Consider the following 20018-nt stretch of genomic DNA (forward strand, 5'->3'; position numbering starts at 1 on the left):
AAAGACTGCTTACCAGTGGCCTAGATAATCTTGTTTTACTTTCTCCCCATTCCTCCTCAGATGTGATGTTGTGCTAGATGTTATTTAAATAGTGCTCACACACTATTTTTATCACATTATTAGTTACTCAGAAACATTCAGATGGAAAGTGTTCCACTAGTTTGTATTATACAGTAAGTCTTCTCAATATATTGATAGTTATGAGCTTATCCAGCAATCATTCTGAATCATTCTGAAAGAAGTGGGAATTATGGGACAAACTGGGTACTTTCAACTCTCTTCTGTGTTCTGGACAGGAATGGTTTTCATTATCATTTTTACAGAACATCAGCTGGAAGGATTACTTTGACTCAATTTTTACCTATTTTGTTCTTCAGTTTTTAACTCTCTAAGGTTTATTGTACTTGTTTTTAAAAAGTATTTAAGGCTTAAAATAAAATTTTGTGTTGCCAAAAAAGCAAGTGAAAAATTTAGAAATGTACCTTAGCAATGCCATATTTCAATCATTGTAACAGTTTTTTGTTTGTTTGTTTGTTTCAGTCTCCGGAAGATTAACTCCTTTCATGTGAAACTGTAAAATTCACATGACTGTAAGGAAACAGGTAACCAGTATATTTTTTGAGAGGTATCACACATACTGCATAGATGTAGAAACTAATGAATTTTACCCAATATTTTCATCATGATTATCTGGCTTTCTAATGTTGCATCTAATGCCAACTTCAAATTCATTCTGAACTGACTATCCAGGTATATTCGGTGGCAATCTTAAAGAATTAATCTGATCTGATTCTGTTCTCCTCGTTATTTCAGATCCCTGAAAATTTTTTTCTGTAAAGCTCTCAAAATTGCAGCATCCTTCAGCCTTGAACATGCTATACTATTTCAATGTTTCTATGTTTTCTTTACTCCCTAATTAAAACCACATTACTGTACTAATATTACTATATTTCCTTATAAAGTACTTTTCCCCTCTCCTCTTATTTCAGGAATACAGTGCTCATTAGCTTCCTTTGTATCACTTAACAAAAACTAATAAAATACTCAATAGATTCAGAATGAAAGATTTTAAAAAAGAAAAGTGTTTTTTATCTTCTCTTTAGCTGGCACCCATTGTTTTTGTATAAAGAGTGAAGTGTTTTCTAAATGACTTCCCATTATTCTCTTTATGAGGTAAATGCTTCCTACATCTCAAGGTAATGTTCTTAGTTCACAGTACTCCAGGTACAGTGTGTCAACAATTACTCAAAGCCAGGTACTCTTACAAAGGTCTGTCTGTGGGTCCTCCTAAGAACAGTTCATCTTCTCATAAAATATGTTCGATGTAGATGAGATAAATATCCTCTTGAAGAGGCTTCTTTTTTTTTTTTTTTTTTTATGCACAGACAAGTCTTGATACAATTGCTCACACTTCAGCATGAATTGCCATTTGAAATCACCAGAAAGTGTCCTGTGTATTCTCATGCTCTTCGCAGAGCTTTTGGGTCATATTTTCAGTCTGGTGGTCCAGACATTTTTCCAATGGCACTAGAGACCTATTCTAGGCTGCTTTATAAAGATTGTAGTCCAAGCACCTGCTCCAAATTGGCATCTACCTTTGGTCAGGTAATTTGGCTATACTGACTAAAGGCTGGCCTCAGTTTCTGGTATCACTTCTTGATTTTTTATTTTACAATTGATTCTTAGTTGCTGTTTAACTGCTGATATTCACCCAATATTCTGCCAATTAATTTATAAAAAATAGGAAGCTCTCACAAACATCCTGGCCCAACAAAATCAGTTGGGATCAGACTTATGTTTCTTAAAATTCAGCACTGCAATCATAGAATCGTAGAATCATAGAATCACTTTGGTTGGAAAAGACCTCTGAGATCATCGAGTCCAACCTTTAACCTAACCCTGCCATCCCACCACTAAACCATGTCCCTAAGCACCTCATCTATCCTTCTTTTAAATACCTCCAGGGATGAGGACTCTACCACCTCCCTGGGCAGCCCATTCCAGAGCCTGACAACCCTTTCGGTGAAGAAGGTAAACATAGGTATCCAGTGATGCGTGAGATATCTGAGGGTATCTAATCTAACCTGCAGTTCCTCACCAGAAACACATGGGTTTCCCATAGATCCTGTATCATATATACGAGCTACTGGCAGAACATCTCAGATATCTTGTGGCATCTCAGTTCCCAATATGTATGCTTTGGAAGCTGAATAATACCACTTAAGATATGTAGGTAAAATCCACCTTTGTGTATTTACTCAAACTCACCCAAACTGTACAAAATAAACGTAAAAATTAATTCTAGAAAGTTTGTGTAAGATTTCTATAGTTCAAGTACTTTTTATATGCTGATGAGAAAAAGAATAGTTTGGTTTGTACCAAACCATTAAGTGATCATACTCCTCGTACTCTTCTTCAGGGGTCAGTTATGGGTTAGATGTGAACATTTTGGTTTAAATTAGTACTTCTCCTATGCACTTAATCAGGAAGTGACTTGAAACAAGGGAGAGAAATTATGATTACCTTTTTTTCAAATTTAATTAGAAATCCCATGGAGTCAGCATGTTTGTATCTTGAGGGAGGGACTGACTCATATCAGTTAGCAACAAGCCATCTGGTTTCTTTAGAATAAACATTGATAGACATTCCAATTTTCTTTGGCCAGAGGAAGGGACTGTACTTTTCTTTCTTTATTGAGGGATGTGAATATCGCTTTGTCATTAGAATCACACTGGTTATGCAGTTCTGCTTAAAACTCCACTTCCAACACTTTATTTATTAACATCTTGTATCCTAAGGTTATTCCAAGCTGGGGTATGGCCTGACAGTTGCATTAAAAGGGAAAGTCATGAGCAGGTTGTCCCCCTCCCATAGAAACGCTGCCTCTGTGACAGCAACATCCACAGAGTTGTCACTGTCCCTTTGACAATCTGTATAGGGTTGTGAGCTCTGGCAGCAAGAAGACCAGGAATGTGGCTGGCTCAGGTCAAGGCAGAACTGGTGATGCAGAGATGTGCCAGCTCCACTGGTGCCAGCAGCCTTTGAGAGCAATGGAGAAAGTGATTCCCTGTGATTTGAGTGCTTCTACTTTTGTCTCAAAGGAGACTGTTAAGGTAGTTTTTGAAGTCATATCAGCAAGCTGTATAGGCATGTTAGGAGAGAGGGTAACAAGGTGACCTTTTAGGCTGAAACACTCTGTGCAGTGGTCTGCTGGAATAATACAAGTTACTCAAAAATGCTAACAGGGTTTTGATTTTTATTTATTTTTTAACCAGTAAAAAATTCTGTAAAGCTTTTGTTATTGCTTGAAATGTTTCGGGCTTTGGTAAATGGTTTGAAAAGAAATAAATGCTTCAATTCAAAGTATATGACTATACTGCCAATAAAAGAGAACAAGAGACCAATTCCTGTCCCTGAGGCCCAGTGGCATTGATAGGTCACATTCCACCTGATTAAGAATAACACCTCTGTTGCAGATTTATCTCGGAGAGAGCTGGCTGCAGCAATTCAGAGCTGACCATTCAACGGAGTGAAAAATCAAGAATTTTAGTGTTCTAGCTTAGTCCCTAGCCATCTTTTATGTAGCAGGTTGGGCTAGAACCAAAAGAACATTTGAAGAATCCCTTTCATTCATTAGAGATTAATTGAGATTTTTGTGTTCAGTATTTCCCCTCCCCCCCCCTTTTTTTTTGTGATGGAGGGATAGAGAAAAAAATAGTAAGAAAATTTTAAAAATCTAACACCATCAAACTAAATTCTATTTTCCATTAAATGGATTTGAATTTTATTTTTTTTCATTTAACATTGTTTTAATGAAACATACATAAACATGAGCTAAAATACTTTATTTCACTCTAAACTGTAAAAGAAAAAAGTTCTCAGTAATACTAGTAGATGTTTCCCTTGAAAAAGTGGAAAATACAGTCTTAAAGGAATTCCAGCATAACAATATTCCCTCCTAATATATCTCTCTGTTTGTCAGGATTTGGTATGTATTATAGACGTAGAGAGCTAAACAATCACGCATTCACAGATAAAAGCAATATGAAACAGTTTCTAAACCTTACACTTTTTTTTTTCAGAACAAGAAATCAAACAAGCAAGTTAGATCTCTCCAAAATCTTGTTGGATTTAATTTAACCTAACTCTGAAAAGAGGGAAGGCGTTTTTTGTTGTTGTCTTTTCATTTTAATAAAGTGTTCATTCATCTAGAAAAAAAATACCTGAAGAAGCAAGATCGCTATATAAGATCTATGCCTGAGTTCCTGTAAGAGATCTAATCTAAGTTAGAACATTTATAAACTTTACATCTGTTAAGATTTGAATTCTTATTAAAACCCAGTAAAGAATTTGGTTGCTGTAAAACTGAGTGTTACATTCAAATTTCATCAAAGCTAAGGCCAGGTTCTATCCAACTTTATGACATATATCTGTCTGTATATTCAGCAGTAAAAACTCCTTTGCATATTGAGATATATGTCGCCATGTATCACAGGATAAATGAATTACTTTCTCCACTTTTCTCTTTTAAGTATTGCAGACCTAACACAGGTAAGAAAGAGTTGCTAAATTTCTCCAACAAAACCTTTATTCCAGGTGACAGTGATTATACCAGAAATAATTAATCTTTACTGCTACATCCTAAGATAAATACACATATTTCTTTCCAAACAGAAGAAATATGCTACGAGAATCACCAATTATAAATATAACAATGCAATTATTGCAAAAGTAGTGTTCAGAGCAAACCCACTTTTTTATATTTTCAGGCAGGTGATTAGAAAGAGGTGATCCATCTTCCTACAATGACTTTGTTTTCAAACTTGATAATTTTTATGAAAATAGAGTTTCAGTTGATAAAGGTAACTGTTGCTACAGTACATTAAGTCATATGACTGAATTTCCTGTGTCAAGCTGTTCAAGAATAAGCATGATGCAAACTCATTGTCTCATTACATGCAATCACACAAAGAGAAAAGTAAATGGGAAATCATTATCAAGTGATGTTCCTTCTGGAGTGCCATAAAAATCTGTTCTTAGTGCAGTACATACAGATCCTCTTTCCATGGTCCAGAAAGATCTTAGTGTGGTTTCACAGGTCATAAACATTGAAGTCACATTCAACAATCAGTTCTGAAATATACTAAGACTGGGGAGGATTTCAAAATCACAATAGAGAACCACAGCAGCTAGCTATATGAGGTCCCCGTGCAAACCTGTAGCCAGGGGAAAAAACATAATCCAAAATAGAAATAGGATATCAGAAGTTTTACACCTGTATGTTGTATTCATGAACACACTACCAGAAAACTGTAAGAGATTTCTACTGCCTAAAATTTAGAAAAGGATGGTTACAAAGATTGGGAAGTTTCAGAAATAAATAAGAAATGAGTGCAGCACACTGAGACAGTTTGGCCATGCAGAAAGGCATGCCAAAGCATGTGGGCTACACGGAGAGGCACAGCAAGGCACTGGGGGTGTGCAGAAAGGCACACCAACATATATGGGCCAGGAAAAACAAACATAGAAACCAAGCCAAAACAAAAAACCCAAACAAACCAAAGACGTATATATCCAAGGCCCCTCAGAACCAAACAGAAGTTAGTAAGAAGGCAGACCTACCCTCTGTGGGTAGACTTAGCCTCCCTAACTAGCTAGGGGGGCATTTGAACAAGCTAGGCACACACAAGTCTATGGCCCCTGATGAATTGCACCTATGAGGGAATAGGCTGATGTCATTGCGAGGCCCCTCTCAATTATCTTTGAATAGTCATAGTGATTGGGAGACATTCCTGAAGTCTGGAAGAGAGTGAATGTTACTCCTGACTTCAAGAAGGATGAAAAGAAAGCTCAGGGCAATTACAAGTGGGTCAGTCCCACCTCCATCCCTAGGAAGGTGATGGAGAAAATCCTCCTGGAAAACATTCAGTTACATGAAGGACAAGAAGGGAGTAGTCAGCATGGATTTCTGAAAGGGTAATCATGTGCAAACTATCTGATAGCCTTCTACAATGAAGTGACTAGCTTGGTAGACAAAGGGAGAGCAATGGCTGTTATTTACCTCAACTTTAGTAAAGCCTTTGACACTGTCTTGCATAGCACCTTCATAGACAGACTGAGAAAATGAAGGTTAGAGAAGTGGACAGTGAGGTGACTGAAAACTGGATGAACAATCAGACCCAGAGAGCTGAGATTAGTGGCACAAAGTCCAGTTGGAGGCCAGTCACTAGTGGTGTTACTCAGGTGGCAATACCAGGACTAATACTGTTCAACATCTTCATTGATAAGGAGTGTTTGAAAGACCAGGTGGTTGTGCTTCCATTCAGAGGGACCTTAATAGGTTGGAGAACTGGGCCAACAGGAATATGACATAGTTCAACAAAGGGAAATGCAAAGTCCTGCATCTAGGGAGGAATAATCCCATGCACCAATATATGCTGGGAGCCAACCAGCTGATAAGACCTCTCTACAGAGAAAGACCTCAGGATCCTGGTTGACAACAAGCTGATCATGAGCCAGCAATGCAACCTCACAGTGAAAAAGATCATGTCCTGGGCCGCATTAACGAGAACATTGCCAGCACATCAAAAGGTGAGATCCTTCCCCTCTACTCTACACTGGTGGGGCTGCACCAGACGTACTGTGTCCAGTTCTGGGGTCCTCAGTACAGGAGAGACATGGATATACTAGAGAGAGTCCAACAATGGGTCATGAAGATGATGACGGTACTGGAACATCTTTCTCATGAGGAAAGGCTAAGACAACTGGGACTCTTCAGCCTGGAAAAGAGAAGGCTCAGGGGGATCTTTTCAATGTCTATTAAGGCTGACGGGAGGGAATGAAGAGAAAAGCAGGATCATCTCATTAGTGTCCAATGAGAGGACAAGAGACACATATTAAAACATACACAAAAAATACCTGAACACATAAAAACTTTTTTTTTTTTTTCTCTGAGGGTGGTTAAACTCTGCAACAGGTTCCCTGGAGAGGTTATGAAGTCTCCATACGCGGAGGTGATCAAAACCCAACTGGATATGGTTGTGGACAACTGGCTGTAGCTGATCTGCTTGAGCAAGGGGCTTGGACTAGATGATCTCAGGAGGTGCCTTCTGACCTCAGATGTTGTGTGGCTCTGTGAGTGAAGAACTGGAAAACTTCTTTACTAAGAAGCTGGATTTATTAAGCATATACATAAAGAATAAATGTATATAGTTTGTAGGCACCTATCTGAGAAGAAATGTCTAATAATGAACAATTTACTAACTTACCAATTACACAAAACTCAGAGGTGAAAAGCTCAAGCAAGGTAAATTCTGTTTAGAAGTACAGGTCAAATTTTAGCAGTCTGAATAATGAAGCATTGCAACAATCTGCTTTCCACTTTAAGTTTAAGTGGCTATTTCTATAGGCAATATGAAAAAAATAATAAAAAATATATTTTCACAGATTTGATATTTTTCTATCTATACATTGTGAGGTAACCACAACAGTCACTATTTATCTAAAGTGCTGTTATTTAATATGTAAATCTAATCTATAACTAAATGTTTGTGGCTATAGAGATAGCAGGAGATTTAAAGAAAAACATTCAGAACTAAACAGTATGTCTTTGTTGCTGAGAAGACGACAGTTTAATACTTCTCACATGAATGCTCCCATCTATAACAGTACTCTACATTAAAATTTAGGTGCAGGATAGTCAATACAACCATCAAGTGAGTGACAAAAATACTAGGACCTTAGAGCAGTACAGAAGAAAGCAAAAATTTCTCCTACTCTGGGAGAATGAGACATCTATATACAAAGGTTGAAGCTTCTCCTTCCTCTGGGAGGCAGGAAAGCAGAATACTTCTCTCATAGTAGAGGAAAAAAAGAAGAAAAATAGAAAAGAATGGAAGAAAGAGTAACTGCGCTCTGATAATGCACGAAGTGTCTCTAAATCTTTTGGCCAAGTATCACTACAAGGCATTGTGCTAAAAGAATGATCTGTCATTATTTTAAATATTTCTGCCTTGGCTGTATATTTCGACAGCTGAATATCACACTCTCTCACTGTATTGCAGTACTGAAATATGAAGAAGTAAGAAAGAATTTGAACTTTATTAGTAATATCTAAATGACATAAATTATCTGTATTTATAAATTAAATACATAAACTTAACTTTTGTTGTTGGTTGTGGTTTTGTTTCTGCCTGTCCTGTGGAAAGTGGAAAGAAACTGTGATTGAAGATCCTCTTTGTTCCTTTACAAACTTCATCATTTTAGAAGGATGAGTCCTTGCACCTGAGAGGTGTTGAATAGGTGGCTTCAGAAGCTCATAAACACATTTACTGTTGAACTAAGAAGCTTTGTATGCTGAGTACCTCAGATTAGAATCTCTCCCAGTGTTAGAGTATTCAGCTTGCCAAGAGGCTTCATCATTTCCACTAATGAAAAGCAGATTCTTTACACATTTGTTCCGTCATAATTTTTGTGGTCTGATCCACACACTAACTGGAGTGCAAGGACATTTGGTTGGATTCACTACTGAAACATTCTTTGTATTGCATGTTATTATTCATTAAATAGGAGAGGATATTTTTTTTTTCCTCTAATAGGGTGATAAAATAAAACACTTATATTTGGGGGTTGAATTACATGGTCACAGTCATCACAAAAGTAATTGCCATCGGGTAGCTGTGCCACTGAGGGTCTACATCGATGAACAATGCACTTTAAGAGTACACTTTTATCTTTTAAGTTGGGTTTCTTCCATAAGCCATCAGGAGAAGATCTTTAAACAAGTTATTAAGGTCAGGGTTGTTTTGAAGAATGTTCCAATGTTTCCCTGATAATTGCTTGGATTCTGCCTACCTATTCTTTAACATAGAGACATGGCTAAGAGAAAGTTATTTGTGTTTTGATGTGGAGTTGTTTCAATAAGAGCTCCACTCACGCTTTCCTAACTCCAGGTTTATTCTAGGCATGAGGGACTTGTACTTAAGAAAAGCACCTATAAAATAAATAAAACTTCTCTCTCAGCCCATCAGACCTTTTCAATAAAGGCTTTTATGTTAGAGAATCTCTTGAATATAAAATGTTATTTAATCAGTAAGTCCCAGCTTTTATTAAAGCTAGCAATTTTTGTGTTATTATTATTTTTTTGCTTGTGAATAGGTGTATTTTCTATGATAGGCCATATTTCATCTTGAAACTTGTTAGTAAAACCATGTATCAAAATAATGTCCCTATTTCCCATTGTGTTCAATATGGAGATGAAATATTTTATGAATCTTTCTCTGCACCTGTCAAAATAAACAAAATATAATTTCCTGGATAATTTGTAATGAATTTTAAACTTTGGGTTTTTCTTAGCAAGTTATATTTTCATCTTTTCAATGTGGAAATAAGCAAGATTCATGTATATTTTTCTTTGGATATAAAACATATCACTTTGACTGGAAAAAATGAGAAAGCTTATGGAGTAAAGTACCATTTGTTACAAGTCAAACTATCACAGTACAGCCCTATCTGAATTTTGCTACATTAAGGTATATAAGATCTACTAAATAATGCAGAAATTATTACCTGCATACACTTTGTAAATTAAATAACCTGCATATTAATGACATGTCCCAACTTATTTAAAAGTTATTGTCAATATATTTGGTTTTGTAAGAGAAACTCCATGTAAAGCCTATATTTTGATTTATGATGACAAAAAGCAGATAAAGAGCAATAAGTTTACCTCCAACAGAAACAGCATTTTATTCTTTATTTCAGTGCTAGAATTCTACTTCCTTGTTTGGGAGAGACCCCAGAAGTGTCCATGTGGAATGAAGAATGTAGTCTTCATTCTCTTCATATTAAAAAAACCTCCAAAGTACAGAAAGAGAACGCTTGTAATTGAAGTAACAGTTATGGCTAAAATGCTTGTGGAAAATATAAAGGGCATTAAAGGTGCTTGTAAAGGGTCTGAAAAAGTAAAGTTTTTAAAGAAACAAATTAAATATATATATATATATATTTCCTCATTTCTAAACCCCTTATTAAGGCTGAGACTGTCCAAGATATTTGGATGTGTGACATAACCCAAAGACTCAAATGGTGAGTTAAAATGATTGTCCAAACCATAGTGATTCTAGACAGAAAATTATGATAAAGAAAATACACCCTCTAAATATGAAACTTGGAGAAGGTTTATCATCTGAAACTCAGAGCACAAATTAATCATTTGTGTAATTTGAATGAAGTCAGTTGGAATTATCCAAGGAATGAATATAGCCCAATTTGTTAAAAATATGGTACTGGAAATACTGCACTGCGTCAGAGATACATCTGTTCAGCAACTGCCTCAGCTAAACAGATAAGATGCTCTTTCCCATTAGCTAAAAGCAACCTAAACACTTAACTCAGACCAACCCATTCTGTCAGAGTGCAGAAGTGGCCTTCAAATGAAGAATCTTAGTATTTTTCACTTGGAGTCAGGTAAGGCATCTAAAATTTGTTTAAAGAAAAAAAAAGCAACGACCAAAGCTTAGAAAGGAATAAAGGGAGGAGGGCAGTATGAAGGGGTATTCAGAGTATAACATGCAGTCACTAACAGTCTGATCTTCAAAGGATTTCAACCAAGTCATTAAAATAGGAGGTTAGTTTTTAATGAGAAGGTATACAAGATGCCCAGTATAATTAGACAGTGGGCTCTGAGGATTTACAGGACTTATGAATTTTTGAAAGAGAAGAAATAGCTGAGCAAACTGAGTTTAGCAAGTACTGTCCCTAATATTTTGCACAACCTACATCTGCAAGTTGTTTTAATATGTATGCTTTGAACCTTGTGAGGTGCTGTAAAACAACAGTTCCTTCCTCACTAGCTGTTTCACCAGAAAAATCTCACCATGGATTGCACTGGATCCTTTCATCTTCTCTTCCCACCATTCTCCCACAATGAAAGCTATCCTTTTTGTTTACTGGACAATCTGCCATGTGTACTTCACTTATGTACAAAACAGTTTAGAAGGGTCAGTAAGTGAAAGCAAGGCAATGATTTCATGGAGGACTTTTTTTCCCCGTTGTTTACTATTATGCAGTTAAAAGGCTCACAGTTTTGCACAAATGCATCTTTTACCTGAAATACTGGTAATTCCTTCTAGTGAACAACACCTCTTAATTCTGGAAGGTAACAAACATTTAAAGTGGAGTAAAAAAACGGTGGGGATTTTTACAGACACACAGAAACTTTAAATGATATTTTGCTCAGACATATATGAAGCCTATTGTATTGTTTAGAGTCATTATGTTTCTCTCTGGCTTAATGTAGTCATTGAGCTGCCTTTTTTTTTCTTGTCTCATGGGCCCTTTTCCTTTACTTTGCTTTTGTTTTTCATGCCTAGATCTGGTGGCCTCCTTCCTGAGCTCCCTGCCTCTCTTTCTTTCTTTCCTTATGAGAAGGTTTTTGCATGCAAGCACTTACCAACCTTTTTTATTTTTAGGAAATAAAAGAGCTGAATGAATGTTTTAATACATTTTTAATGGCCATTGCCGACAGACAAGACACTTTGTTGGTATTGTCTTGCATTGCTATTATGTTAAAAGACTTTTATTTTTATCAATATCTATTGTGCCATCCAGTTAAAATGACAAAGACTCCCATGCTGAGCAAATTGAACGAACTTTTCACTTCATTGAAGAAAAGGACTAGTTCTGGCTGCAATGGCTTTTTTTGGAGAGAGGAAGTCATTGTTCACATTCTATTGACTCTATAGTTCCTTTTAAATAATGTTCATGTACTATTAAGAGAATATGCATCTTTAGTGTACAAATAACTTTCTTTAAACACTGTTCCTGTTAGAGTATTTGTTCATGAGACTTGGTCTTCTGCTGCCACCTATAGACAAGATAAAGTATTGTTGCGTGGTGTGCCTTTTATATAGCATTAATGACAGTGGCATGCCTTTATTATGTAGTTTCACAGACATTTCTCCAGTTGTATGTATCAGCACCATTTATTCTATAAAATATCTCGGAGAAAGCCACGTGGAAACACTATAAAAAAAAATGAAAAATTGGGCAAAACTGTTCTCATTGTTTACTTGTACTCAACAACTCTTCTGTGTAAGATGAGCATATTATAGTCATTATAGCCCATTTATTCCCTCTCCCAAAGTGAAAAGGGTTCCTTCATTTAATTGCCTATGTCAATTGTGTTCTGTGTTTGATCTATTGTTTGTAGTGCCTCTTGTGTTCAATGCAGCACTTAGTGATAGGGTTTTCTTACATCTCACTCCAAGCTGGTGAAATACCCTTCTGTATGTCCTTCATGCTCATCATTCTTTGCTGTATCAGCCTGGAAGGAAAATTTAGAACACTGGTTTTCTTCTCTTGTTTGTAACACACAGTATAGATGAAATTCTGCCAGGGTGAAGGATTAGTGCACAGGCCTCCTGGAGCTGTAAATCCCACAGCAGGCACTGCACAGATGTGTGTCAGAAGGAATATCAACAATTGTACAGCACAATGAAGCATTAAAAAAGGTGTAAACATGAGGAAAACTCAGTATATTGCCATTTACTCAAACATGATGATCCACTATCCACAGAGACTTGAGATCAAAATTACTCTTCCTCACCTGTTCCGTCTATGGGGTCTTACTTGTCCCAGTGGCAGAAACAAGCTCCTGATATTCAGGCTGCAGCATATTGTAGTACAATAACTGCAATACAATATGAGGCAAACTTTTTCCTATTAAAAAAAAAAAAAAAAAAGCAAAGCTTACACTGTGAATGCTGACAGACAACAGGCAATTTTTTGTGTGTGTTGTCGGGGAGGTGGAGGGAGACTGTCCAAAACTGGACTTCTGAATTCTCAAGTGGAAGTCTGCTACATGCTAGTTGCAACTGGTACAGGCTAGTTGTAAATTTTGATATCACTAGGATTAAGCAAAAGTGGCACTTCCTGAATCCTCCATTTAATAAAGAGGAATGAGATGGAATCACCAGCTAGGACAGTAGACATTGTGTTTCTGCATATATATCATCTAGCTCAGGAAAAACAGAGACTGGAGATTCTGGAAAGAAAAGGAGGCAAAGAAAAAAGGAGCTATCAAAAAGAAGAAGTGGCTTCAGGGAATGGGACCTGTCCTGGAAAAAAGGTGAAAATCCCTAATGGAAGAAAGATCTGAGAAGCCGGTGAAGATCCCAGATATCAGACAGATGCATGGAGAAGGCGGCCTGGGAATGCCCAGGGACCTTGCTTGGTGACCCTCAAGGCTGGTAACTGCCAGCAGCAGCACAGTGTGAAGAGACGCAACTTTTTCCCTGATCTTCCAGACCAGCAAGAACCCTGCTATGGTGTGGGGGACCTGACACCAGGAAAACTGAGCAAGCATGTGAAATAAATGAGCAGGGTGAAAGCTCTAAACTTGCTGGTTCTTAAATAAACCCCAGTATACATATCCACTACGGTCGTCATTTACTCTGACTGGCCCCCATCAGCATGACAGACCGTCTACTGCCCAGGAGCAAAAGGTACAAGTAGACAAAATCCCTAGTGAGGTCCCTACTAACTCAAAAGATGCCAGCTATGGCTTGTTCTTCTCTCTGTTGTCATTGAAAATAATGTTCACAGACTAAAGAACAAGACCCTTAAGTATAAACATAATGCTTAAAATGAGTACTTCAAATGAAATCAGTCTAGTCACTGATGCTGGATCAGGTTGCTTCTGAGTAATCTAGAGCTGAAAATCTTAGAGAGGCTACTAGGTGTCTGTGTTTGATGGGAATAGAGAGACCTGAAAGTATGGAGAATTCACAAATATTTTAATAAATTAGGGTGTCTTCTTTCTCATGAAAATATAATTGTTAGTGACATCTTTTTCCTACTAGACCAACAATTTTTATTCATCAAATAGACCCAAAATTAAAAAATAAAATAAATACTTTCATCTTCATTTTCTTCGTTGCTCATCTTCTCAGTTTTATAGATTTCAAGGCCAGAAAGACCCATGAAATTTCTGATTGACCTCCTGCTTAGCACAATTTTTAACCCTGTTCAGTGCCTTCTCACAATAACACATTTGCATAACTATGTTTATCAGCTACGGTGACCTTCCTCTTGCCTTCTACCAGTCATTGTAATTTAACACAAGAGGTATTTCATATACAGATTTTAATATGCATTTTGCTGAAGAAAGGCTCATTTGTAAAGACAGCTCGAATATTAGTTTCTTGGTTAAATTTACTCATAGATGTGAATTTTGTCTATCCTTACTTCAACATTTCCACTTGGTGATTTTTGTTTCAGATCACATTTTTCCTACTTGGAAATAACTTTTATTTTCAGCAGCAAAATTTAAGAAAAAATAGTTCAAAACCAGAAATAGCAGATTTGACACAGCAGGCTCCTATAAACATGGGTCTTGTACTATTGTTTTCTGCTCAATCCTCTACTCAAAGAACGTGAAAGGGTGTGCAGACTCAAAGTAGAAACAAATGACATCAAAGAGTAAATAGGGCAAGATAGTATTTCCAGATTATTTCTAGATATTAAAAACTTAACAGTGAAATAAAACATTGTTTCATTTCCATAAATTTATCCTTCAGGGTTCTTTTTCCCCAAAGTGATAACATTTGCTATTTATTGTCTCTAACATTTATTAAAGACCGATAGAAATGATAAGGCCTAATTGTTGTATACTTTCATAAACACATATACGACATATTTTGATGTTGCCATTTTGAAGTCACAGGAACTGCTAAGTGAGAATGAATAATGTGTACAAGGGGGGTCTGAACTTTTCACTGTGATGGAAACAACAAAACTGATTTTATTATCATAGGCAAAAAATATTTTCAAATATGCAGTAATTAATGACTAGACTCTGATTATCTTTTCAGATTATTAACACAGATTCTTACATACTCTTCAAGAAATGATTCAAAGGTCAGGTCAAACATAATATACTTAAATTATATCTGTTCCTATATGAAGTGAATAGTTTAAACATATATTAAAGGTTTTGTTCCTTACCAGCCAAAATGCTCATTCATTGCTCGCCCCCCAGTTGTCTCTTTTGCCTGAGAACTGGTATCTTTATTAATCTTAATGAAGGATTTAACAGTGTTTCTTTGGCATGGATTGAAGTACTCCTATCTAACATGAAAAAGATCTAAGAAATCAATCCTAGAGTAAGGACCGAAGGATTTGGCCCAACACCTATAAAATATGAGGACATAATTCTTTCACAAGGAAGAAGAATTATCATCTATTGTCTGTTGATGAACTCTGTGATGACTGCATTGCACAGCACTCTGGATAGCAGTAAATGACTATTGTACTTGAGAAGTCAGATTTATTTTGCACATGTAAGACATTATTTTCATTCTTGGTCTTCAAGGACTCTTCATTCAGAATCTAAAATGTTTCATCAAACAATATAGCAGCTGTTAAAATTATAATCACTCACATCAAGAATCCATATCAAAAGATATACTGTACTTTACTTCCTTTGTGTTTATTGTCCCCCCAAATAGGTGCCTTAACAATTTGGGAGATATATAGCAGACTTATATGGCAGAAAAGTGTTCCACTATATTTTTGTTTTCAGTTAACACCAGAAGTGCAGTCATGTTAATTTAGAAAAAGAAGTAGGTTTTAACTGGTTTTATGGGCAATGCAAAGAGAAAGTAATAAAGCAAGCATGTGGGCTTTATTCATCTATTATGAATAGTGTTATTACCATGAAATATATTATTCAGGCTTTAGTCAATTTTCATTGTGATTTGTAAGAAACTAAACCCCTGCTGGTTAGTGTGAAGGTGAAGAAGGATCTTAAATTCTACTAGGCCTTGTTGTTGTATCTTGACTGCAGGTAAAAGATGCAGGAAGTCAAGAAGAGGTGAAAGAGAGGATCAAAGAATGCCAAAGATGTCCACTACGTATGGCAACTGTCATTCTGGCATCCAGTAACCAGTGTTTTTTTAAAACCACACTGGAGTAATGAAAATACAAATATTAGCTTAATATTAATACGCTAATCTCTTCTTTTCAAGCTCTGAGTCTCCTTTTCCTTGTCTTTTTTTTTCTTTGTTGACTGGATCACTTTGTGCATATTTATTTTTAGCTCTGGGACATGCTAATAAATGACAAGGTAGGAAAGCAAAAACTGTTCTTTTTTTCACACTACTTTCTGTTTCTTATTTCTTCTCATTTTCTCTGAGGGTCATGAAGGTCTTTTAAGTTTCTGAAGAAAGTGTGGGTTTGTGAGTTGAACCTCAGTGCTTTATGTATACAATCATGGGCATGAAATATACAAAGCTTACAAGGGCCTTTTGCCCTACAGAGGTATTACACAAGCCAAATTAAGTCATTCAGTTTGGAACAGACCTAAGCATGGTGAAGTGAGCTCGTACATGATCTATGAACTGATGAGCTTATTTTCTATTTATTCCAGATTGCATTCTTTATTTTGAAAACCAGTAAGTAGTTTTAAAAACAGTTAGGAAAATCTTGGGCACATCAAAAATAAAGCATGGCACAATTAAATGGGACATGTGTCATGTCACAACAATTGGAAATATATCCCAAGAGGACCAAAAAACCACAAAAGATTAGGGATATGTGTGGAAATACATCACTGAAACAATTAACAATCATTAAAATAAACATACCATCATAGGGAACCCTAAATTAAAAATCCTTCATACTTCAGAAGTCAGTATAGTTAATGTTGCCAATTGTACACTTGGGATTATTTCAATGTACTATAGGATTTAGCTGATTTGGTTGATATGCATAGTTACCCCTTTGATCAGTTATCATTTGGAATTTCCCCTTTTTTATTTTGCAGATAATGTTTCCTGAGATTTATCTTCAGTCCCCTGTTTTGAAGGAGGGATAATTATTTATTACGCAAAATAGTTCTAGCTCTTAGAAAGATTACTTTGTCATTCTTTGTTTTAGGAAGGGGAAGAGGCAGTTTGTTATATTTTACATTGTCCAACTATTCTTAAACTTTGAGGACAATTACCTGAAGATGCTTATTGGTGGCTATGTTTTAACCAGCCAAGATACAGAAGAAAACAAGCTTGATCCAGCATTGGACTCCAGGATCATTGAGAACCAATCTGTAGAAATATGAATGTCATTCAGTCCTTGCTTTGCTAAACTCAAAGGCAACATTGGTTAGAGGATTGAGGATTTAATTTCAATATTTCAATTGATGACACTGTTTATGTGATTTTTTTTTCACTTGAGAAGAAGTGGGGGAAAAAAGAAGGAAGTATTTTCTTTTTTATTCCCACATGATATATTTTCACTATACTCTTGATATTACTGCAGTGTAGAGCATTGTATCCAAAATACTTTGAGACCAATAAAATTTCCGTGGGAGGTTTTACATTAACTCTGCTGTCTGTATGAAGATTCAAGAGTGAAATTACAGAGATATTCAGAAGAACAAAAATCTACAGCACAGCTGATACTGCATAAAAAGTTTTGATGCAGACACAGGCTTTATAATAAAGAGACTGTAGCATGAGAAAGATATGTTTACAAAAATACTTTATATCAAGCTTGAGAAATGCTCTCAAATTTTATTGTTTCATTATAAACAGGTAGTGCTGAGGGATCTTTTTGAAAGGAGTAAATTACATTAAACATTATGTGATTGAAAGGAAGTAGCTGATATTTATTGTAAAAACTAAGTTTGAGATTGACACAGTCTGGCCTATAGTTATTTCAAGTCATCGGTGATATGTTGGTGTTGTCACAGAAACATCTAGGACTCTGTTTGCTATTATTCTGCCATTAAATTTTATGGAAGAAATTCTGTAGCTGGAAGTCATTTCTCCTTGTGTTTCTGTTTTGATACTATAAAGTGCATTCTATGAAGAACAGGACTGCACCTACTGATATGTACTAAAATAAACACCTAACACTGGCCTCTTCTGCAAAGAGCAACAATGATCTCTAGTGGCAGCAATTTTTATTTCAAGCTTAGTGGTAATAAAAAGAACATGGTGAAGATATTCCATAGTTTAAGTTGTTGGGTTTAAAAAAAAAATAAAAAATTAAAAGCATTTAAGCAGCAGTAGTTAATGAAATTTAATTCCCCTGATTCAGTATTTCTCTCCTCTCTATATGTACTCAAGTTTGCAAATTTAACAATCCCTTCGGTAATGACCCAGTTTTACATATGCAACTGTCTGCTATATTTTTTCCAAACTGTTTCAGATATATTACTTTCATAACCACTTTTAGCTGGCCTTTTAAATCTCTGAGTTACTGTTAGTATAACAACAGAAAAAGACAAAAGGCTAAATTCTTCCTTCCCTGTATGCAGAGCAGCTTTATGCTACCTTTATACTTTTGTAATTTATTTTCTATTAAATATATAAGGTTTTGGCCACCCCAAACAGCAGTACTGTGTTATCTAAGAAGGCATAATAATATAGCAATTAATAGTATGATTAGGAATTCTTGCTAAATCCTGTACTTAAAAAGGACACAGGATTGTAAAATATTAGGTTTTCTAGCAGTTTTAAAAGAAAAATATAAAAAAAGTAACTGGATTCTTTCCATATGCCATGCTCATTCCTTGATAACTATTTCAGATTAGAAATTTTGGGCCAATGGAGTTTCCTGAACTTTGTATTTAGTATATTCTGAAAACATTCTTCTTCCTCTCTCATTCTTCGTATTCTTTAAGAGGTGAGGCAAGGAAAGGAGATTCAAGCCAAAGCAAGGCAAAGCAAGGCATTCATACGTAGGTGTAAGAAACAGTCTCAGTTGTCTCTGTTATTGAAACCTACTCACGTACAATCTGTGGCCATTAGATCTCTTGCCACAGATTCTATGGAGCCACATAAATCTGTGGCCCTTTAGTATTCAGAGCAAAATGTCTATCATTTTCCTAGGGTCACCTTAAGTATTTTGGAGGACCAGTATGTGTTATATGTATAATGTCAGAGCACTACCTGACCCAAAATGAGCTAAGACCCTTTGAAATTGGCATAGATTCATAGAATTATAGAATCACAAAATCTTTGGGATTGGAAGAAACATTTAAAGATCATGTAGTTCAATGCCTTCTGCCATGGGCAGGGACATCTAGATCAGGTTGCTCAAAGCCCCATCCAACCTGACCTTGAACACTTCCAATGATGGGGCATCCACAACTTCTCCTGGCAATCTGTTTCATTGCCTCACCATCATCACCATAAAAAAATTCTTCTTTATATCCAATCCTTGGTAAAAAGTGTCTCTCCATCTTTCTTATAAGACCCCTGTATAGGCCATCAAGTTGGTTTGCACAGTAAGACAACAGAGTGCTTGTTCAGATACTTTTCTTGGCCAAAGTGAAATTACATGCATCATAACTGTTGTATTTAGCCACTGTTTAGAGTAAGACATTTTCTTTTATACTAGTATACTAATGTAATGCAGGTATTTACAGTGGCTATATGATGGCAACCTTGATTTCTGCAGAGGCACATGTCAGAAGCAGAGCTTTCAGCATTCTTTTCCTATCTTAACTTTCCTCTTCCCATGCACTTTCTTTAATTGGCTCCATTTTCCCCTTCTTTTTTGGCATGATACGTGGATTATTACTATGTTTCATGGAATTTACAGTACCCAAAATATGTTATTGTTTAATTGTTTATCTGACTTTAAGGGCAAAGAACTCGGGGAGCTAAAAGACATATACTGTGAAACATAATCTTTAAGCATATCAAATGAAGTCCAAAACCCTGAGATAGGTGTTAGGAATATATACAGTGCCAGACAAAGCACCAAGTTTCAAAACAGGACACAGAGAAACTGGTCATCTGAACACTGTTTCCTAATGACATACTGTTAGCTGGAATTAGTCAGTGGAGAAACATCAAGACTTAGAGAAAAGTTTCACTTACATTTTCAAGCCAGAGATGTTTTTACTGTTCTGCTATGTGATGCTGTTCTGTAAAAACCTACAACCTTTTCCTGAAGGCAAGCAGCTCTGCTTTAGCTTATGCCCCCTCATTATATAGTAGACTAATAGT

Source organism: Egretta garzetta, unplaced genomic scaffold (assembly GCF_000687185.1).
Source record: "Egretta garzetta isolate BGI_Z169 unplaced genomic scaffold, ASM68718v1 scaffold303, whole genome shotgun sequence".
Lineage (NCBI taxonomy): Eukaryota > Metazoa > Chordata > Aves > Pelecaniformes > Ardeidae > Egretta > Egretta garzetta.